Here is a 12302-nt window from a genome sequence, read left to right as displayed (position 1 = left end):
CACAGAAACATTAATTAGTTGTAAATGTATTATTATTATTATTATTATTATTATTATTATTATTATTATTATTATTATTATTATTATTATTATTATTTTGGGGAAATAGCCTGATTTTAATTAACCTAAATGAGTCACTGTTTGCAATGAGAAGTTGATCTGAACTCATATGCACTCTTATGTGATCTGAATATTATTATTATATTAATCAACAATAATGTAATATATTATTTTAATTATTTTAATTAATTAAGTCTATTTTTTTATCAGCCAGTCCTTCATGGACTAAAATTTAAGAAATACAGACTTATGCGAAATATTTTTTTCTGAGGGTTTTTTTTTTTCTCCCCCAACTTTGTATTGTTTCATTGGGGATTTAATTGGGAATATCATTCATTTGATGTTATATGCAAGATTATTGACTTTTCCTACATTATTCCAAACATATGATTTGGTCAAATAACAAAGAATATATTTTGATAAAACATGCTATTTTGAGGCCAGTGAGTGTGTGTTACTCAAGCATTTTCTTGTGACATTTAGCGCTCACTGTTTGCATGGAATTTACAGTAAATCAGGTGTGTAATTAAATCTTTGGGAGTGTAATAACAGTACATGCCAAAAGTGCAATTTAACTGTCAAACTGAGTGCTAATGTTTCTAATTAGGTCTTTAAAATAAACCAAATTAAAACACAGCTTACAGAATTTGACAGATATGAGAGGACGTTTTTATTAAAGGGTGTGTGTGCACACACATATGTTAAATGTTAATTGCATGTTCTCATTTATAGGTGTGTGTGAGACTTCATTTGTGTTTTATTTCCCCCTCAATTGTTTATTACTCTGTCAGTTCATCCATTATGTACAGCCAAATAAGGGACGCCCCAGGGTACATTTCTCTGTGACATATTTGCAATAGAAAATAAACAGTGGCTCAATGTCAAAGTTTGCTGATGGTTGTTTCTGGACTGCAACAGTGGTGTCTGACCTGAATTAAGTGAGTGTAATTGAACCACTGAACTGATGTTAAATATTGATCTGTTGGCCTCGACTACTGTTTCCTGATGGAGAGTAAATGTGCAAGCATATATAAGTGCTCTGTTCTGTTCTACTGTCACAGATGGATTACGCTACTGCAGGCTATGACCTGTGTAGTCACGTGACTCACTGAGTGCTTGGCCTTGCAAAATGGTTGTGTGTGTGGATGTTGAGGGAGATTTGTCAATGACTGTGAGAGTGGTCTTAACATCAGTAGGAGTACACGTTTAAAAAAAAAAAAAAGTATAATTTTAATAATAAATACTTAGGTAATAAATACTTAATAAAAATACTTTAAAATTACTTAATAATAAATAATGAAATGTTAAATAAATAAATATTTATTACACCCCTAATATATATATATATATATATATATATATATATATATATATATATATATATATATATATATATATATATATTAGTGGTGGGCCGTTATGGGCGTTAACTTGCTGCGTTAACGTGAGACTCTTATCGGGCGATAAAAAAAATATCGCCGTTAATCTATAAAGTTGGGTTGGGAGCTGGGTCTATACTACGCAAGCTATGATGACTTTCACCTTGATATTTTAGCGAGGATGTATACCTAGCCGAATTGCACTGTAGGGGGCGAGAGAACGCTTCGGTTACTAACGTAACCTCGGTTCCCTAAGATGAGGGAACGAGTATTGCGTTTTGCTAAAACGCTTATGGGGTAATTCCTTTCCTCGAGATATTGAAGCAAAATTTTTATCCAAAAATACCATGTACACGCAGTGCAGCTGCACAACTCTCAGCAGGAAGCAGCTGCGTGCTGATTGGCTGTGCCGCTGCAACTGCAGCAACCTATGGCAAGACCGCGGGGCGGGACGGACCAATCAGGTCCTTCTAAATTCCCGCCACAAGGGGCAACAGAATTTGCATAGCCAAGGGTATATAAGACCCCGTCTCGCAAGGTTAGTCAGGTTAATCGACTGAAGCGACTCCTGAGCAAGTAAGCAAGCACGGCAAGCAAAACGCAATACTCGTTCCCTCATCTTAGGGAACCGAGGTTACGTTAGTAACCGAAGCGTTCCCTTACGAGAGTACTCTCGTACTGCGTTTTGCTAAAATGCTTATGGGGGACCAATGCAAAACGCCGTGCTTGCTTAACGGCTCTAAAGCCAACGACACCAAACCCAGGCCAACCTAGGTGGGCCCGTAATATGATATCAAGAAGTCCCAAAATGAGCCAGACCTGAGTCGGGCCCTTAATGAGAATGAACACGATATACGTGTAATAATATAATGTATAGACCAGACATAGTCGGGCCAGGAATAATGAATGGCCAGATGATTCGAGCCGTATAAGGAATGTGCTTATGACTTATACAATATTTAACCCAGACCGGACTTTTCGAGCCTTAAGGGGTTAAATCTGTTTACACAGCAAGAAGCCCAGCTTGTAAGGCCGGAACATCTAAATTATAGAATCTGATAAAAGTGGACGGGGAGGCCCAGCCTGCCGCCGCACAGATATCATTCAGAGAAATGCCAGTAGACCAAGCCCACGAAGAGGCCATGCCTCTAGTAGAATGGGCTTTGATGCCTAAAGGGCAGCTGAGATCTTTAGACTCATAGGCCATGAGATAGCATCCACTATCCAACGTGACAAGGTCTGCTTTGTAACCGCGCACCCTCGGGTGCGGCCGCCAAAGCATACAAAGAGCTGTTCAGTTTGCCTGTAAGCAGCGGAACGCTCTATGTATATTCTCAGCGCTCTGACAGGACAGAGCAAATTAGCATCTTCTTCATTTATCGGTGATGAAAGTGCTGAGAGTGAAATTACCTGTGCTCTGAACGGAGTTGAAAGCACTTTAGGTACATATCCATGTCTTGGTTTGAGGACGACTTTGGAGTCGTTTGGCCCAAACTCCAGACACGAGGCGCTCACAGAGAGCGCGTGCAGATCACCCACTCGCTTAACTGACGCGATCGCCAGCAGAAAAGCGGTCTTTAGTGACAGGAGCTTTAAGCTCACCGAATGCAGAGGCTCAAATGCAGAGCTCTTCATGGCATCCAGGACCCTGGACAGGTCCCATATAGGGACTGAAGGGGGGCGAGGTGGGTGAAGCCTTCTAGCCCCTTTAAAGAAGCGAACAATGAGATCGTTCTTTCCTAGTGACAGTCCGTTCACTTGAATGTGATACGCTGCTATAGCAGCCACATAAATTTGAGCGTGGAGGGGGAACGACCCGCGTCCAGAAGCTCTTTTAAAAATTTAAGCACTTCTGACACTTCACAATCATGTGGGGTCAGACTTCGCGCTTTACACCAGTCCGAAAAAACTGACCATTTGCCTGAATAGAGCCGCCTGGTCGCGGGGGCTCTAGCTTCAGTAATAGTATTCAATACATTTTCAGAGAGGTTCTCATGTTCCCGTTGATGGGCCAGACATGAAGCGCCCATAGATCGGGACGGGGATGCCAGATCTGCCGTTCCGCCTGCATGAGGAGGTCTCTCCTCAGCGGGATCGGCCACGAATCTGTATCTGACATCTGACTCAGTAGTGAGAACCAAGGTTGATTTCTCCAAAGCGGGGCTATTAAAAGCACAGCTCATTTGCTCTCCCTGATCCTCTCTATGACCTGAGGTAACATTGAGATTGGGGGAAAAGCATAAAGAGGAAGGTTGGGCCATTCGTGGGCCAACGCATCCTTGTGCTTGGAGAAATATATTTGGCATTGAGCATAGTCTTGTGAGGCGAAAAGATCCACTTTTGCCTCTCCAAACCTGCCCCAATTGTCTGAATTGCATGTGGGTGAAGAGACCACTCTGCAGGGGACACTTTGCCCCTGGACAGCATGTCCGGACCCAAATTCAGAATGCCTGGCACATGAGTCGCTCTCAGCGAGCTCCGATTGTGCTTTGCCCATATTTGGACTTCTTCCGCCATTGTGTGCAGATCGATAGATTTCAGACCGCCTTGGCAATTTATATAGGCTACCACCGACCTGCTGTCCGTTCGGACCAGGACATGGTGGTGCTTTTTGTACGGAAGGAAAGCTCTTAGCGATAGCGTGACTGCTTTCATCTCGCGACAGTTTATGTAAAGGCTCCTCTCCGAGTCTGACCAGAGACCGGAGACTGGCCTGCCCTCGTGAAGGGCTCCCCAACCTAGGTTGAATGCATCTGTCGAAATAACTTTCCACTTCGTAACAGTGCCCAAACTCACGCCCGTCTGGTACCAGACGGGATTTTTCCAAAGAGCCAGAGCCAACACACAGCTGTGGTCTACCTTGATTTGCAATCGGCCCGAGAGCCATGCGTGAGCTGGAACGCGGCGATTCAGCCAGTGCTGTAGGGGGCGCATGTGCAACAGACCTAGTCTGAGAACTGGCGCCGCCGAGGCCATGAGACCCAGCATCCTCTGAAAGTGTTTGAGAGGAATGCGTGCACCGGACCTGAGGGAAACCGCTCGGTTCTGAACCGAGAGCGAGGGTGCGATCGAGACCGTCCCTCCAGCCGAAATTAAGTCCTAGTCCGCTCAGACAACACGGCCACAGTAGCTTACATCAACTATCAAGGTGGTCACGCTCCCGCCAGATGTTGCAACTCGTCCGCCACCTCCTCATATGGAGTCAGAAGCATCTGAGGTCGCTTTGTGCCATTCACGTTCCGGGAGATCTGAACTGTGCAGCCGACAAGCTCTCACGGCTTCAGACACTCCCGGGTTAGTGGAGACTCCATCCCCAGATGGTTCAGCTGATTTGGGAACAGTTCAGCGACTCACAGGTAGACCTGTTTGCCTCCCACGACTCTTCCCATTGCCGCCTGTTTTACTCCCTGACCGAGGGAACCCCTCGGGACGGACGCACTGGCGCACAGCTGGCTGCGGAGCCTCCGCAAGTATGCGTTCCCCCTAGTGAGCCTTCTTGCACAGACACTGTGCAAGATCAGGGAGGATAAGGAGCAGGTACTTTTGGTCGCCCCGTATTGGCCCGGCCGGACCTGGTTCTCCGAACTCATGCTCCTTGCGATAGCTCCTCCCTGGTCGAACCTCCTTTCTGAGAGACCGGGCACCCTATGGCACCCGCATCCCGATCTCTAGAACCTCCACGTGTGGCTCCTGGATGGGACGTCACCCTACCACCCTACCACCTCAGGTGCAGGCTACCATCACTTCGGCTAGGGCCTTGTCTACTCGACACACCTATGCGTTGAAGTGGAACCTCTTTGTCACCTGTTGCTCTTCTCGCCGAGAAGACCCCTGGAGATGGAGTCTGTGCTCTTGTTTCTACAAGAAGGGTTGGAACGAAGGCTGTCTCCTTCCACCCTGAAAGTCTATGTGGCCACTATCTCAGCCTACCACAACCTTGTAGAGACAAAAACGGTAAGTAAGCACAACCTGGTCATCAGACTAAATCCACCTCGCTCTCCCCTCGTACCCTCTTGGGATCTCGCAGTGGTCTTATCCGCTCTGCAGAGAGTCCCCTTCGAGCCTTTGCGATCAGTTGAGCTTAAGTTCCTGTCAATGAAGACAGCACTTCTGATCGCACTGGCATCTGTTAAGAGGGTAGGGGACCTGCAGGCATTTTTAGTTGACGAAGCGTGCCTGGAATTCGGGCTGACCGACTCTCACGTCATCCTGAGACCCCGGCCTGGATATATGCCCAAGGTTCCCACCATTCTGTTCAGGGAACAGGTGGTGAACCTGCAAGCGCTGCCTTTGGAGGAGGCAAACCCAACCTTGGCACTGCTCTGTCCAGTACGGGCCCTCCGCGCTTACATAGACAGGACGCAGTGTTTCAAGACCTCAGACCAGCTCTTTGTCTGTTATGGTGGGAAGCTGAAGGGAAGAGCTCTCTCCAAGCAAAGGTTGTCTCACTGGATAGTGGACGCCATTGTTTTGGCTTACCAGACGCAGGGCCGTCCATGCCCCCTTGGGGTGAGGGCACACTCCACTAGGAGTGTGGCCTCCTGCTGGGCTCTAGCGCATGGTGCCTCGCTAACAGACATCTGCAGAGCTGCAGGCTGGGCGACACCCAACACATTTGCCAGGTACTATAACCTCCGAGTGGAGCCAATGTTCTCTCATGTACTCACCTCAAGTAGTGGCCGGTAGCTGGACAGGCTCAGGTGTCTTCGCTTGCTCGCCATTTCACTCCACGGACTGCGATATTTTGGGACAGGTGTGCTACCCCTGAAGCCCTGAGTTCCTCCACCACTGTTGTTGCTGACACCAGAGTGCATGCCTGTTCGGTCAGCCCTCGTGTCTGGCTAGGTGCCCCATGTGCATGGTTCCCTCGCTGGGTGACCTCCACATGTGTATTTCCACTGTAAGCCTCCTTGAGCATGTGTCTTCCCTTGGCAAGCTTGCCATCCCTGGGGGTAAAAGTTTTCCACCTTTGGCTGGTTTCCCCAGAGTTCTTCCGTATGTAGCCTCTCTACGGGTAGGCACTTGGTGCATGTTTCCACGTGGAATAATGCTTCCCAGTGTACCATGGTATTCCTGTGATAAGTTGGAGTCCTTCGTCCGTACTAGTCTTACTACTGGGAGGTCACACTTACGCAGGGCACTGGACGACAGCCGAGTGGCGTTATTAGATTGGGACCCCCGTTCGTCAGTGACTGACGTTACTCGGAGTGACTGAATGAAAGGGAACGTCTTGGCTACGTACGAGGTTAATATTCAATTCACATATAGTTGTATAGCAACTCATATCTCATTACAGCAGTTATTAAAAGTTGTGATCATGATTACAATACATAGAACATTTGGCAGTGGTGCATGTTGATTCAGAGTTTGCTTCAACTGAAGTCCTGGCTGGGGTTGGCATCATCTCTTCACAGGGCATCTCGAGGTAGAAACAGAAAAGCACATGGAAAATAATTAACGTAGCTGATGTTCATAACATTTCAAGCAGAAAATAATCATGTGCATTTTATCTGATACACCTAGAGTACAAGGTTATGAGATGTAGCATTCTGTGAATGCTTGGCTTAAGACAGGGGTGTCCAAAGTCCGGCCCGCGGGTCAAATGCGGCCCGGGGATGAATTTCAAACGGCCCGCAGCGTGTCTATTAAAATGTAGCCTATTATATGTGGCCCGCCACGGATCATTTACAAGTCATGCAGTTTCACGATGTCACCGCAAGGTAGCAGTACTAGACTTTAGGCCAGGGAAACAGCGCCCAAAGCGGAACGAAACCGCTGCTTGTGCTCTGCGCAACTCGCGAGCTCTGACTCTGAACAAATGTGTTTACCTGCTGAGTGTCTCCATCACGCGCCCACTAAACAGCCTTCGAAGCCCGTGAGAAGTGTTCGAGTTCAGCGCTGAGGTCTCCGGTACCGAATCTCTCTGTGATTTGATTTAATTTAAATCCAGTTAAACAGCGCTGACTTAATAAACAACACTAACGTGCAAATCAGCTGAGCCGATTCAAAATAATTTTCAAACAACAATTCGCATTTCGAATTCATCATGCGTTTACTGTGGTAACACCTGTGACCCTGGTAATTTGTCAGAAATGTAGGTTAATATCTAATTTTATTTAATTTGTAATGTAGACATGTATTACATGAGTAATAAAGGCCAAATTGCAGACTATTTTTTGTCATAAACTTGCAGTTTTGTGCATTTGTATTTATATGTCTATAGACTAAATACTTTAATACTATTCTATATATATATATATATATATATATATATATATATATATATATATATGTATTACTTTTTGCCTTGTGCGCCCTGCAAAAAATGCTGTCATTTAGTATTTTTGTCCTGTTTCTAGTCTAAATATATCTAAAAATTATATCTAAAAGATGTTACGAGATAAGTAAAATGACATTAGATATTTTTTCTTGTTTTCTGGAAAACACTATTTAATTGAAGTGAGTTTTTGTTTAAAATAAGCAAATATATCTGCCAATGGGGTAAGAAAAATAATGTTTCTGTTTGGAATCTTTAAGGAAGATTTTGGAAGATTATTTTTCTAATCCATTGGCAGATAATTTAGTTTGTTTCAAGCAAAAACTCAATTCATTTAGAGTTTTTCCCCCAGGAATGAAGAAAAAATATGTAATTTTCCTTAGTAAAAGCATCTTGATTTAAGAATTTTTTGATATTTGGACTAGAAAAAAGACAGAAATACCAAGTCAGAAAAGCATGTTTTGTAGTGTGGTTTTACCTGTGGTGATCTAAATAGAGCACTTATTAAATTTAAATTAGAATAGAGTTCTAACTTCTAACTCCGTAATAATATTAAAATTTCACCCATTAAAACTTTTTGGTTGATGAAAGTTTTACAGATATTGTTAAATATCTATACATTTCCTGTGTCCTATCTCAAGCTACTCTACTGTCAGCTCAAGCTTTTGTCAAATATATATATATATATATATATATATATAATAGAAAAGGGACCGGCCCCCAGGTATGTCCACAACATCAAATCCGGCCCCCTTTAAAAAAAGTTTGGACACCCCTGGCTTAAGAGATGTCTTTAATCTAGATTTAAACTGGGAGAGTGTGCCTGAGCCCCGAACTTTATCAGGAAGGCTATTCCACAGTTTAGGAGCCAAATGTGAAAACATACACACATACATAGCTGAACCATTTGGGGCCTTATAGATCAGTAGCAATACTTTGTAACCAATATGGAACTTAATGGGCTACCAGTGTACAGATGATAAAATTGGTGTTATATGATCATATTTTCTTGACCTGGTAAGAATTCTAGCAGCTGCATTTTGGACTAACTGTAGCTTGTTTATGAGGATGCAGGACAACCACCTAGTAATGCATTACAGTAATCCAGTGTAGAGGTCATGAATGCATGATCTAGCTTTTCTGCATCAGAAACAGATAACATGTTCCGTAGCTTAACAATGTTTCAGAGGTGGAAGAAGGCTATTTTTGTAACATATGGGGCGGCAGTGGTTCAGTGGTTCATGTAGGTTGTCTACAAACCGGAAGGTTGGTGGTTCGATCCCCGGTTCCACCTGACCAAGTGTCGAGGTGTCCATGAGCAAGACACCTAACCCCAGCTGCTCCCGACGAGCTGGATGGCGCCTTGCATGTCTGACACCGCCGTCGGTGTGTGAATGGGTGAATGTGAGGCAATGTGTAAAGCGCTTTGGATGGCCATTGGTCTGTTAAAAGCGCTATATAAATGCAGTCCATTTACATATGAAATATGATTTTTGAAAGTCAAGTTGCTGTCTAATATAACACAAAGGGCTGTGTTTTCCAAAAGCATCGTAAGCCTAAATTGATCGTAAAACAATGCCACCAGTGGTCTCTACGATCAACTTAGGCTTCCGATGCTTTTGTGAAACGCAGCCCAGGGGCCTCATTTATAAACGTTGCGTACGCACAAAAGAAGGCGTACGCCGCTCTCTACGCAATAATTGGTATTTATAAAAAGCAAACTTGACGGGAAAATGTGCGGTCCTTCACGCAAGCTCTGACCCAGGCGTACGCACAAAAACGGGTGAAATGAGAAATGGCGACACCGTCGGCAGATGGAAGAAACACGTGAAAGTGTGTGAAACTGTAGACCGTTGTGTAAAAGAAATGGCTATGCCTCTCATAAATAACATTAAGACTTCACAAAGCAAGTCTTACAATGAACAGCCTACACGAACACCCGTTTGATCGATCTGCAGTGTAAAACAAACAAAAGCAAACGAAAATTACAACATAAATGCAAATTAACACATATTTGCAAAAAGAAAAGTGAAATATGTTCTGCAATAATATTGGCATGTTATGCATTGCAATTCATCCTCATAAATATGGTAAACAACGAAATAGCTAATGTACAAAACTGATATTCTTGTCAAGTGTCCGTCTGGCGGAGCAGATAGATGCAATTAGACAGATAGATAGATAATTAGGGAGATATATAGATAAATAGATAGATGTATTAATTGTCCACTGGGGAAAGTTGTTTTCATAGTAAAATTTCTTCATCAGCTACGTTCATGGTATTCATGCATATGCCTTTAGTTTTATTTTTGATAAAATGACGTATGTCTCAACCATTCAGAAAGCTGCAAGACATTACATTTGCACGGAACTATTTCCCATTTCCACGTAGATTATAACCGACATCTGTAGCTTGTCAGATTCAATTAAATGGATGGAAATAAAATGCCCATCTCAATGCATAATGACGCACAATGGCTGATCTTGTGCTCTAGAAGATGTGGCGAATGGAAGGATTCGGAGTGAACGCATCTTCAGACAGCAAGAGGACACACTCTGGCGATGGAGCACTAGACGCTTTTTTGCCTCGACTTTGATGTCCGACCATTTCTTTTTTATTTCGGCGATAGTCCGAGGTTGTGAGGCTACAGCATTTACGGCGTCTGCAACCTTTTGCCACTCAAGTGTCTTTTTGGCATTAGTAATGCCCACACTGTGCCCTCCAAACAACACTTTTCTTCTCTTTTCAACCTCGCCAACGATAACTTCTACCTCACATTGAGTGAAGTTTCGTTTTTTTTTAATTTCCTCTCTGTGTTTGCCATGATTTCGCAACCTATGAATATTAACTTGTGTGCGTTTCACGGACTATTTATGGGCAAGTATGGGCGTGACATGAAGCCGCAAAAGCTGCGCTACATTTAGAATTGATTGTGATTTATTAAGGGAAAACTGCGTAGGATGTGCGTGCGCACGGTTTTATAAATCCGAATATTTCTGTGCGTACGCACGTCCTATGTTTCATCCGTACGCCAATTCTGACGCAAATCCTACGCAAAGTTTTATAAATGAGGCCCCTGGTCTTTAACTGTAGAGGATGAAGTAACAGTACATCCTTCTATTCTAAGAAATTCTGTGTACAGGTTTTTGGTCCAACAAGTAATACCTCAGTCTTATCTGGATTTAGTAGACACTGGTCAACCAATATTTTATATCTTTAATGACACTGTCAACTTGGTCAACTTTTAGAGATTTAATTTGGTCATGATGTATAACTGAGTATCATCGGCATAACAGTGGAAACTAATTCCATGTTTTCTAATAATATTACCAAGGGACAGCATGTATATTAAAAATAGCAGAGGTCCTAACACAGATGTATGTGATGTAGTGCTGTGTGTATATATATATATATATATATATATATATATATATATATATATATATATATATATATATATATATATATATATATATATATATATATATATATATATATATATATATACATACACATACTGTATATGCACTGTATTGCCAAAAGTATTGGGACACCCCTCCAAATCATTGAATTCAGGTGTCCCAATCACGTCCATGGCCACAGATGTATTAAATCAAGCATCTAGGCATGCAGATTGCTTCTACAAACATTTGTGAAAGAATGGGTTGCTCTCAGGAGCTCAGTGAATTCAAGTGTTGTATCGTGATAGATTGCCACCTATGCAATAAGTCCATTTGTGAAATTTCCTCACTACTAAATAGTCCACTGTCAACTTTTAGTGCTATTATAACAAAGTGGAAGCAATTGGGAACAACTGCAACTCGGCCACGAAGTGGTAGGCCTTGTAAAATCACAGAGCGGGTTCAGTTCATGCTGAGGCACACAGTGCGCAGAAGTCGACAACTTTCTGCAGAGTCAATAGCTACAGACCTCCAAACTTTGTGTGGCCTTCAGATTAGCTCAAGAACAGTGTGTAGAGAGCTTCATGGAATGGGTTTCCATGGCCGAGCAGCTGCATCCAAGCCTTACATCACCAAGTGCAATTCAAAGCGTGGGATGCAGTGATGTAAAGTACAGTGCCACTGGACTCTGCAGTGGAGACGTGTTCTCTGGAGTGACGAATCACGCTTCTCTGCCTGGCAATCCGATGGATGAGTCTGGGTTTGGTGGTTGCCAGGAGAACGGTACTTGCCTGACTGCATTGTGCCAAGTGTAAAGTTTGGTGGAGGGGGATTATGGTGTGGGGGGTGGTTTTTCAGGGGTGGGGCATGGCCCCTTAGTTCCAGTGAAAGGAACTCTTAAAGCTTCAGCACACCAAGACATTTTGGACAATTTCATGCTCCCAACTTTGTGGGAGCAGTTTGGGAAGGGCCCCTTCCTGTTCCAACATGACTGCGCACCATTGCACAAAGCAAGGTCCATGAAGACATGGATGAGCGAGTTTGGTGTGGAGGAACTTGACTGGCCTGTACAGAGTCTTGACCTCAACCTGATTGAACACCTTTGGGATGAATTAGTGCGGAACTGCGAGCCAGGCCTTTTTGTCCAATATTAGTGCCTGACCTCACAAATGCGCTTCTAGAAG

The 12302-nt window shown here is 43.6% G+C and overlaps 1 protein-coding gene across 3 annotated transcripts in view; it reads left to right on the top strand.

The window, feature by feature from the left end:
• pals2b (protein associated with LIN7 2, MAGUK p55 family member b) overlaps positions 1 to 12302 on the top strand; it is a 53878-nt gene that overhangs the window by 21284 nt on the left and 20292 nt on the right. The window lies entirely within an intron of this gene.

This window comes from Gobio gobio, assembly GCF_949357685.1.
Source record: "Gobio gobio genome assembly, chromosome: 11".
Lineage (NCBI taxonomy): Eukaryota > Metazoa > Chordata > Actinopteri > Cypriniformes > Gobionidae > Gobio > Gobio gobio.
This window is presented reverse-complemented; position numbering and strand designations above follow the sequence as displayed.